The sequence below is a fragment of the Asparagus officinalis genome, chromosome 1 (genome assembly GCF_001876935.1).
Source record: "Asparagus officinalis chromosome 1, Aspof.V1, whole genome shotgun sequence".
Taxonomy (NCBI): domain Eukaryota; kingdom Viridiplantae; phylum Streptophyta; class Magnoliopsida; order Asparagales; family Asparagaceae; genus Asparagus; species Asparagus officinalis.
Genome location: NC_033794.1, coordinates 1,497,921 through 1,507,257, shown reverse-complemented (window position 1 = coordinate 1,507,257; position 9,337 = coordinate 1,497,921). Strand labels below are relative to the sequence as shown.

Genomic DNA, 9,337 nt, shown 5'->3' with positions numbered 1-9,337 from the left:
GTTTTAGTCGTTTTGAACAATTATTAAATAATTTCGCGATGGCCAAAATTCATATTTTTCGCTATAACCCACAATTATTTGCCAATTTTAGTTCGTTCGAACCATTGGAAAATAATTTCATAGAGGCATAATTCAAACTTTCATCAACTATTTTAGTCTTTTAGACCCATCGATAAAAAAAATTCATAGAGGCCAAATTTCAGATTTCATGAGCTATAGCCCATGATTTTTTCTACTTTTAGTCTTTTCAACCCATTGGTAAATAATTTTACAGAGGCCAAAATTCATGTTTTGATGAGATGTAAACCCACGATGTTTTGTCATTTTTAGTCGTTCAATTAGTTGACAGATTGTTTCACAGAGGCCCCAATTTCATGATTTCATAAGCTATAATCCATAATATTTGGGCATTTTTAGTTATTTCAGCCTCATTGTCAAATAATTTCACGTTGTCTTAAATTCACAATTTCATGAGCTACAACCCACGATTTGTGGCCATTTTTAATCGTTTCGATACGTTGACATATAATTACAAAGAGGCCAAAAATCAAGTTCTCATGCACTATAACCAAGGTTTTAAATGTCGCCCGACATGTCCGACATGTCGGCCGACTTATCGGTTTGAGGGTTTGACCGACACGACATAGACGTTTTCAACTCGTATGTTGGTTTTCAGGGCCAAATCGGAAATATCAGGGTCATATCAGGCATATCGGACTATTTTTTAGCTTTGAAAAATCGACCGATATGGTACTTTTTTTAAGATCTATTTTTTGTTATGGGGTTTGGGTTTAGTGATAAATACTCAAACTCTTTTGACTCGTTCTCATGTTTAAGGGTTTCTTATGAACCCGATAGAAAGAATTTATGAACCTAAATCCTTATATTATTTACTTTTTTATATGTTTAGTCTATAGAATCTATAAAGTATGCTTATATTGAATTTATGAATGCTTAGATTACATTTAGGACACGATATTATACATATGCGCACTACCCGATATAAAAATCCGATATTTAGTCAATGTCCCCCGATATATCCCCGATTTTCGCTATCCGACATGGATTTTAGTCATCCGACATGAACCCGACATCCGACATTTAAAACCTTGACTATAACCCACGATTTCTTGTCATTTTCAGTCATTTTGACCCGTTGGCAAATAATTTAACGATGGCCAGAATTCACAATTTATAACCCACAATTTTTGGCTATTTTTAGTTATTTTAACCCATTTGCAAATATTTTAGCGGATGCCAAAATTAACGGTTTCGTGAGCTATAACTCATGATTTTTAGCCATTTTTAGTCGTAATGTTGTCAAACAATTTCGCGATAGCCAAAATTCCTAATTTCATGGGTTATAATCCACGTTTTATAGCCATTTTTAGACGTTTAGGCATGTTAGCAAATATTTTCAACTGGGCCAAAATTCACAATTTCTTAAACGAAAACCCACAATTATTTTCTATTTTTAATCATTTCGGCTTTTTGGTATTAAATTTCGTCGAGGCAAAAATACATGATTTCATGAGCTAAACCCACGATTTTTACCCATTTTTAGTTGTTTCAACCCAGTGTCAAATAGTTTCACAAAGGCCAAAATTCACGATATCATGAGTTACAACCCAATATTTTTAGTCATTTTAAGTCATTTCGATCAGTAAGCAAATAATTTAATAGAGGCTAAAATTCACCATTACGTGAGCTATTACCCACAATTTTGGTCATTTAGAGTTGTTTCGACGCATTGTCAAATAAATTCGCGGAGGCTAAAATTCACAATTTCTTGAGCTATAATCCACGATTTCTTGCCATTTTAAGTTGTATTGACCTATTGTCAACTAGTTTCTCAATGGCTAAAATGCACGATTCCGTGAGCTATATAACCAATGATTTTTGCTAATTTTAGTCGTTCTGACCATTAACAAATAATTTGGTGAAGACCAAAATTTACGTGCTATATATAGCCCATGATTATTGCACATTTTTAGTCGTTTCAAACTATTGATAAATAGGTATGTGGAGTCCAATCTTCATAATTTTATCAGCTACAACCCACGATTTTTTATCATATTTAGTCGTTTTGACCCATTGGTAAATAATTTCGAGGTCCAAAATTCACAATTTCATTAGTTACATAATTCACGATTTTGCAAAAGAAATATGAGGAATATAGTCTCTTACAAGCTGAGGAATGAGAAATGTGGAGACCAAGAAAAGTCCAGGTCACTCAACAAAGAACCAACCACGAGATTGAGTGGCAAAATGAGGGTTTGGCTCACAATACTGACTTGCAGGTACAAAGCAGTGGTCATTGCATCCTCAACGTGCCTAATTGATCGTACACAAAATTTATCCTGCATAGAGATGAGAATTGAACATGTTATTAATAGATACCTTAATTAACAGACACAGGAACTTCCTTGAAGAATATAGAGCACAGGAAACCGTAACTGATTATAAGAAACTAACATATCTCATCACAAAACAGTACAGAGATGGAACAAATTAAAGGCAGCAAAAACGAGGGAAATAAGATGCTTACAGCGAAGTCAGTATTATTCATTGTCAGAAAAAGGATGCCACTCATCAATGCCAAGTAACTGCTAAAACATAACACCAGAAGCAAAAATAACCTTCAGTTTCAAACTATCAGGTATTGGCGATGACTTCACTCGGTCCTTGGATATTATCATAAGGATACCTATTATTTTCAAATCGTAAATGAAAGAATCCACAATGGAAAAAAAATCCATGAATGAGAAAAGTAGCATAGATCAAAATGTTGTTTTGCGCAAACTCGCCGTCATTTCGGATGGCAATAAATCTAATCAGAACTATGAAGGGTGAGAAATCAAATTTTCATGACAGCGCAATAAGCACAAAACCAAGCTGCAAAGATAAAGAAGCATTTAGTATTGAAATTAGAAAATGATGCTTAAACTTAGGCAGTAAACCGAGGATTTGGTTGCTAACGAAGTATTTACGCCAATACAAACTGTAATGGAAAGCATAGATCTGAAGGGGTAAGAAATCAGAAGGGTCAGTTAAAGAAATTGATGTGCTAATGAAGTACTTACACCAATTCAACTTGTAACGGGTTCTGAAGGGACAAGAAATCAGAAGGGTCAGTTAAAGAAATTGATCTGCATGAAAGGTGGTGGGGGAGATGGTTATTGTGACCGACGCTGGAGGGTTCATTGCATCTTGGCTTGTGAGGCTTCTCCTTGAGAAAGGGTACACTGTTAAAGGGACCCTCAGAGATCCCGGTAACAGACTATGCATTTCTATGTATATATGTTACGGATTACACAATATAAATAGGTTAATCAATTTCTACTCTTCATTTTTTTTCTTTTAAAAAAAGATGTTGCAAAGCATTCTCATTTGAGAGCACTGAAAGGAGCAGCAGAGAGACTTATCCTCTCAAAGCCGACCTCCTTGACTACCGGTCTCTGTTTGGCCATTGATGGCTGCAATGGCGTTTTCCACGCTGCCTCTCCAGTCACAGATGACCAGTAAGTATTATTTTTTGATCGTTATGTTAACTCATTTTAGAGCAAAAAGAGTGATTTGTGTAAGAATTTTGTAATGTAGGAGAAAATAGGGATTTAGTGATTGAGCCAGAGAACACTGTGTTTACTGCTGCAGATGAAGAAATTAGAAGGGTCGGTTCAAGACATTGATCTGCATGAAAGGTGGTGGGGGAGATGGTTATTGTGACCGACGCTGGAGGGTTCATTGCATCTTGGCTTGTGAAGCTTCTCCTTGAGAAAGGGTACACTGTTAAAGGGACCCTCAGAAATCCCGGTAACAGACTATGCATTTATATGTATATATGTTACAGATTACACAATATAAATGGGTTAATTAATTCTACTCTTCATTTATTTTCTTTTAAAAAGATGTTGCAAAGCACTCTCATTTGAGAGCACTGAAAGGAGCAGCAGAGAGACTTATCCTCTCAAAGCCAACCTCCTTGACTAGCGGTCTCTGATTGGCCATTGATGGCTGCAATGGCGTTTTCCACGCTGCCTCTCCAGTCACAGATGACCAGTAAGTATCATTTTTCAATCATTATGTTAACTCATTTTAGAGAAAAAAGACTGATTTGTGTAAGAATTTTGTAATGTAGGAGAAATTAGGGATTTAGTGATTGAGACAGAGAACATTGTGTGTACTGCTGCAGATGCTAATGTGTATCACGTTGTGTTGGCGTCTTGGAACAGTTTATATGGACCCAAAACGTGATCCTAATCAATCATTGATGAGTCCTACTGGAGTGATCTTGAGTCTTGCAAAAGCACCAAGGTCAATCATATATGATTGTTTTCCCTTTTTCTTTCTAGGCTATAAGCCTATAAGTTGGTTCCGAGGGATATGTAGTAGGGAGTGTGTATGTGAAGAGGGAAAAAAACCCAACTATTATATGCACGCAGAACAGGTACTGCTACGCGGAGACGGAGAGTAATAGGTGGAGTGGAGTGTCACAAACATATATGATTGTTTTCTCTTTTTCTTTCTAGGCTATAAGCCTATAAGTTCGGTCCAAGGGGTATGTAGTAGGGGGTGTGTATGTGAAGAAAAAAACCCAACTATTATATGCATGCAGAACAGGTGCTGCTACGCGGAGATGGTGGCAGAATAGATGGAGTGGAGTTGAACTGTAGTTATAAATCCAGTCATAACACTGGGCCCACTATTCCAGCCAACGATCAATGCTAGCACCGACCATATAATGAAGTATCTAACAGGCTCAGCCAAGACCGACACGAATGTGGTTCAGGCCTACGTCGACGCCAGGGATGCGCCGGCTGCAAATGTGCCGGTCTGCGAGTCACCCACAGCAAGAGGGAGGTCCTCTTCTGCAGAGAGCATGCTTCATCCCTGCGATGTGGTCAGCATCCTCCCCAGGCTTATCCTGCAGAACCCTTTGCCTACCAAGTAAGCAGTTTTACATGAACAAATTTTTCAAACATAAATAATGCATGAATCAAAAGGGTTGGTGCATCCTACGGATAGCATGTTCTTGACACAGCAAACACTGCAATAATCTGGATAAGTTAGTAATCTGAATTATAGTGGTGTGGATAGCGATCAAGTAACTAAGAACACCACCTCACAATGTGGAATAGACTTACCTCAAAAAAAATGTGGAAAGGAGGAACAAAGTTTACTCGCGCTACATATTGTCTCAACCCTCATCACAACATCAAAACTTTAAAATGATATCAAAGTGATCGCTCTAGGTTCAGATCTCATTGGACAACAGGTCCTGGTATTGAATATTCATATGTACTGTATTTTCCCCCTCCTGTTCTTGTTTTTAATTTTTTAAACAAACTTTATTAAATAATCCACATGGAGATATAAAACTGCAGATGTTCAGATGAGGTTAACCCTCCAAAGAAAGTGTACGAGTTTACAGCACAGAAAAGTAAAGACCTAGGGATCCATTTAACTTCTCTGAAACAATGACTCTGTGAAACTGTCAAGAGCCTCTAGAAGAAAGGCCACTTACATTAATTCGACTACTACTTTCTAGATAAAAAATGTTCTGTAATATGATGTCCTGAGTTTAAAATCATGTTGCAATCTTTTTAAGAAAGTGAAAAAAAAAACTAATCCTACTTTTTGTTACATTTCTTCTGTGGATCTGTTTCCATAGATGTGTTTTGTAGATCTGTATACACAGATGAAGTCTCGATCAACTGTTATAAACAGCCGAACTATTTCAAGGTGAAAGACAAGGAAGACCATCGGATATAACATAGTTTGATACTGAAGATTATGTCAACAGAGAAAAGAGGAGAATCAACTAAATTTTAAGGACAATAACAAAAACTTATCACCAAACTCAAGAATCTAAGTCCAATAAAATTCTCGTTTTTGACTCTTCTTAATTGTCTTGTAAAATCTCTCCTGGAAGAACTTTTATCTGTAGAATTCATGAGATCATAAAATTCTCTAAAAGAAATGATTCAGTCTTATATTAGGAAGCTTCCTTGATTCCTAAAATATCTCCAAAGATGTGCCTTGAACATCAAAATAAACTAGGAACACAAACTAGAAGAGCATGAATATCAATCAACACTTGAATGTAAATCAGGGCCTACCAATTTTCCAGCAATGTTGGACCCAGATGGAAATCTAGCTCTAAATTGTCATGTCTCGCAGCAATTAGAGCCAGTTGCATGGATTTTGTACATGATATGTTCTGGACAATTTTGATCTTCTGTACTTCATATATCTTCTATATTTGCCCAATCAACACTTGAATGTAAATCAGGGCCTACCAATTTTCCAGCAATGTTGGACCCAGATGGAAATCTATCTCTAAATTGTCATGTCTCGCAGCAATTAGAGCCAGTTGCATGGATTTTGTACATGATATGTTCTGGACAATTTTGATCTTCTGTACTTCATATATCTTCTATATTTGCCCTCTCCTCTCCTATGTTCAATGGTAGTTTAGACCTTTTAACCAAACCATTAGCAAAAATCTTCAACTGTCCATGGTATTTTCTACAGGTTTGGAAATTCATGGTAGTTTTATCTGATAAAAAAGAAGTTAAAATGATACTTTTGTACAAAACTGCCCAAAGTCATGGCAGTTCTTGTAACTTACCCCAATTCTAATTGGTGTCAAGTGTCAACCCACTGTATGTGCTCTGTAACGCTTTGTAGCCAAAACCACAAGTATTATCTTACAGAACCCATGAAATTTGACAAGGACTGAAACACTATAACCATCCTCATGTAAGGTTACAACTAAAAGCTCCACTAGAAGAATCAGGGATCACAATTGGAGAGTTGCCTACTTTCAATTTTAAAAACTTAGCTTCAACTTGCTGTAAATCTAATAAACCCCATACCACAGAAACTGGCTGTAAACCAACTTTCACACAACAGAAACCTTAACATGTCTTCCCCTCTAGAGCAATTAGAAGGCGCAACTTCGACCATTTTATGCTAGTTCGATGTAGAGGGGAAAAAGTAAGGACTAAAAAAGCCCTTATCTACTTGAAAATTTGACAGGTTATAGTAAATACAGCTGAAAAATCAAAATTCTGTACAAAGTCCTCTGAATAAAAGAAACAGACAATTAGTTTGAAGGAAAAACAATATATTATATTTATCCAATGTACATGAGTATGATCACATCTGTGCATCTGTTAAACTAGGCTTTCAATTAGTGAACTTTGTTCTCAGTGCTGGTATAGCATTCTTCTGCTTATGATTCGGAAAGATATATCAGGTTTTTTTCTAATATTTTCTTTTACCTCCTGTACTTCACCTTCTTCTCCCCATTCTTCATGTATATTCCGTGTGTATTTTCTCTAGTTAATAAATTTCCAAGCAACCCACTAATTAAAAAGCACCGAAATACTTCCCCTAACAATCGGAAAGCGCCAACAGGAACTATAACCATGCAGAAAGTGCACAAAAAGAAAAAAATCAAATGACAAATAGATGATAAACTAGAAAGCACAGAGATACCTTGTGTGATTTCAACTCCAAAGGGAGATATGAATGTAGTGGAAGTGTGGAGCAAACAGATAGTCAGATGCATGACGTAACTGATACCGATAAAAATCTTGTTAGCTCCACCATTATCTCTAGCCTTTCAAAGGCCACGCAGCTCCAAAATAAAGATTCCTACAAGAAAACTGCGGACAGAAAGAAAAACATGCTTATGATTGGAGTTACGATACAACATATAGAAAAGCATCATACGCTACACGAGAGTTTTTATCTTGAAATAATATTAGGGATAATTATGACGTTACCTACAAGCCATCGACAGGAGTCAGTATGGTCGGAAAATGTTTCAGTAAAGGTTTCGGTAACCTGAGCAATTGGACCCAAGCAGATTAGGCATGCTCGTCTCCACTAATTGACCAGTCCAGTCCAACACAAAAGATGCACAGCAGCACAAAAACACACACACACACACACAAATAAATCATAAACAATGAACATGAAAGGACTGAGATACCTTATATGTGATCTCGGTCCAAAGCAAGATATTGCATGAGGGAATGATGAACGCTGCCAGAGAATGACGGATATCTCAGCTGACCACTTCTGATGAATATCTCAATTCTTCTGCCACTATTTATCTCTGGCTTCTCGAAAGGGCACAGATTGTCATGAGAAAACTGTAAACAAGAAGAAAACACAATATCTATTGACTTCACTTTGTAGAAGACCATCATGTCCTACAAGAGAGAGTTTTTCCATTTAAGGTAAACAATTGAAACACAATTACATAGCTACCTGCAAGTTATAGACATGAGTCAATTTAGTTGCAAGAGCTTTCAGTAACCAGCTGAGCCTGTTATCTTTGTTTCCTTTGTTGTTACTAGAGACAATGAATACCTCTAATATTAGCTTTGAACAGAAGTACCCAGAATCAATGCACAAACAATGAAGAATAAATAATCAGACAATAAATAAATCCATCGTTTCCCAATCACATCCAAATAAATGAAGCAAACTAGCGCAGATACAGAGAGGGGGAAAGAGCAACTAACCATAACAAGAAATTTCCTTCGTCCTCCATTGTTGAAACCCTAATCTCTGAGGCAGAGAGAGATCAAAGCATCTGCGAGCTCCTTAGTCTTGAACAAAATGCAAAAAAAAATGTTAAAGCATCAAATTTCATCCATCTCCGCTCTCCCTGAGTACTTGAAAATGGTGGGGGAAAACAGAATACTGAGTTTCAGAAGATGAAAAACTTTTGGGTTTTTTTTCGTAAAGAATAATTTAGGGCAAGAACGATTATTCTGTTTCCAGAATCAATTGCACGAAGGAAAGAACGAGAAATTATCAAAAAGAGAAACTTCACCATGGGAAACATCATCTTCTTCCCTAATTGACATTCTAATAAAAGAAAAAAAAATTAGGGCGAATTGAGAGGGGGGAAAAACTTTCTCGGAGAGCGAGCTCGTTGACATGAAAAACCCTAATCGAAGCCCCACTCACCAAAGCAGAGGGAGTTCGAAACTGAGAGAGTTTTGACTCGTGAGGGCGAGGGATTTTACAGGGGAGAACTTGAATGAGGCCAGGGGTAGGGCACGTGATATGCACCGCGTTGCCTCGTCGCGTTATTCTCACTCTGTGTTTTTTTGTTAGCGGCTGTTTGTTTGGTAAAAGAAATGAAGATAGGCCCATTAGAAAAATTGACGACCAAGAAAATGGCCCAAAATCGTAACTTTACTTTAGGCTAAATATCCATATTGGTGTTTTAATTCAACCTCATTTGCCAAGAAGGTATTTTAAATAAAAAAATCGGCGTTAAGGCATTTTAATTGATTAAAATTACCAATTA

At 36.8% G+C, this 9,337-nt stretch overlaps 1 pseudogene; it reads left to right on the top strand.

Moving 5' to 3' along the window:
- On the top strand, window positions 3,392-4,951 carry LOC109829054 (annotated as a pseudogene).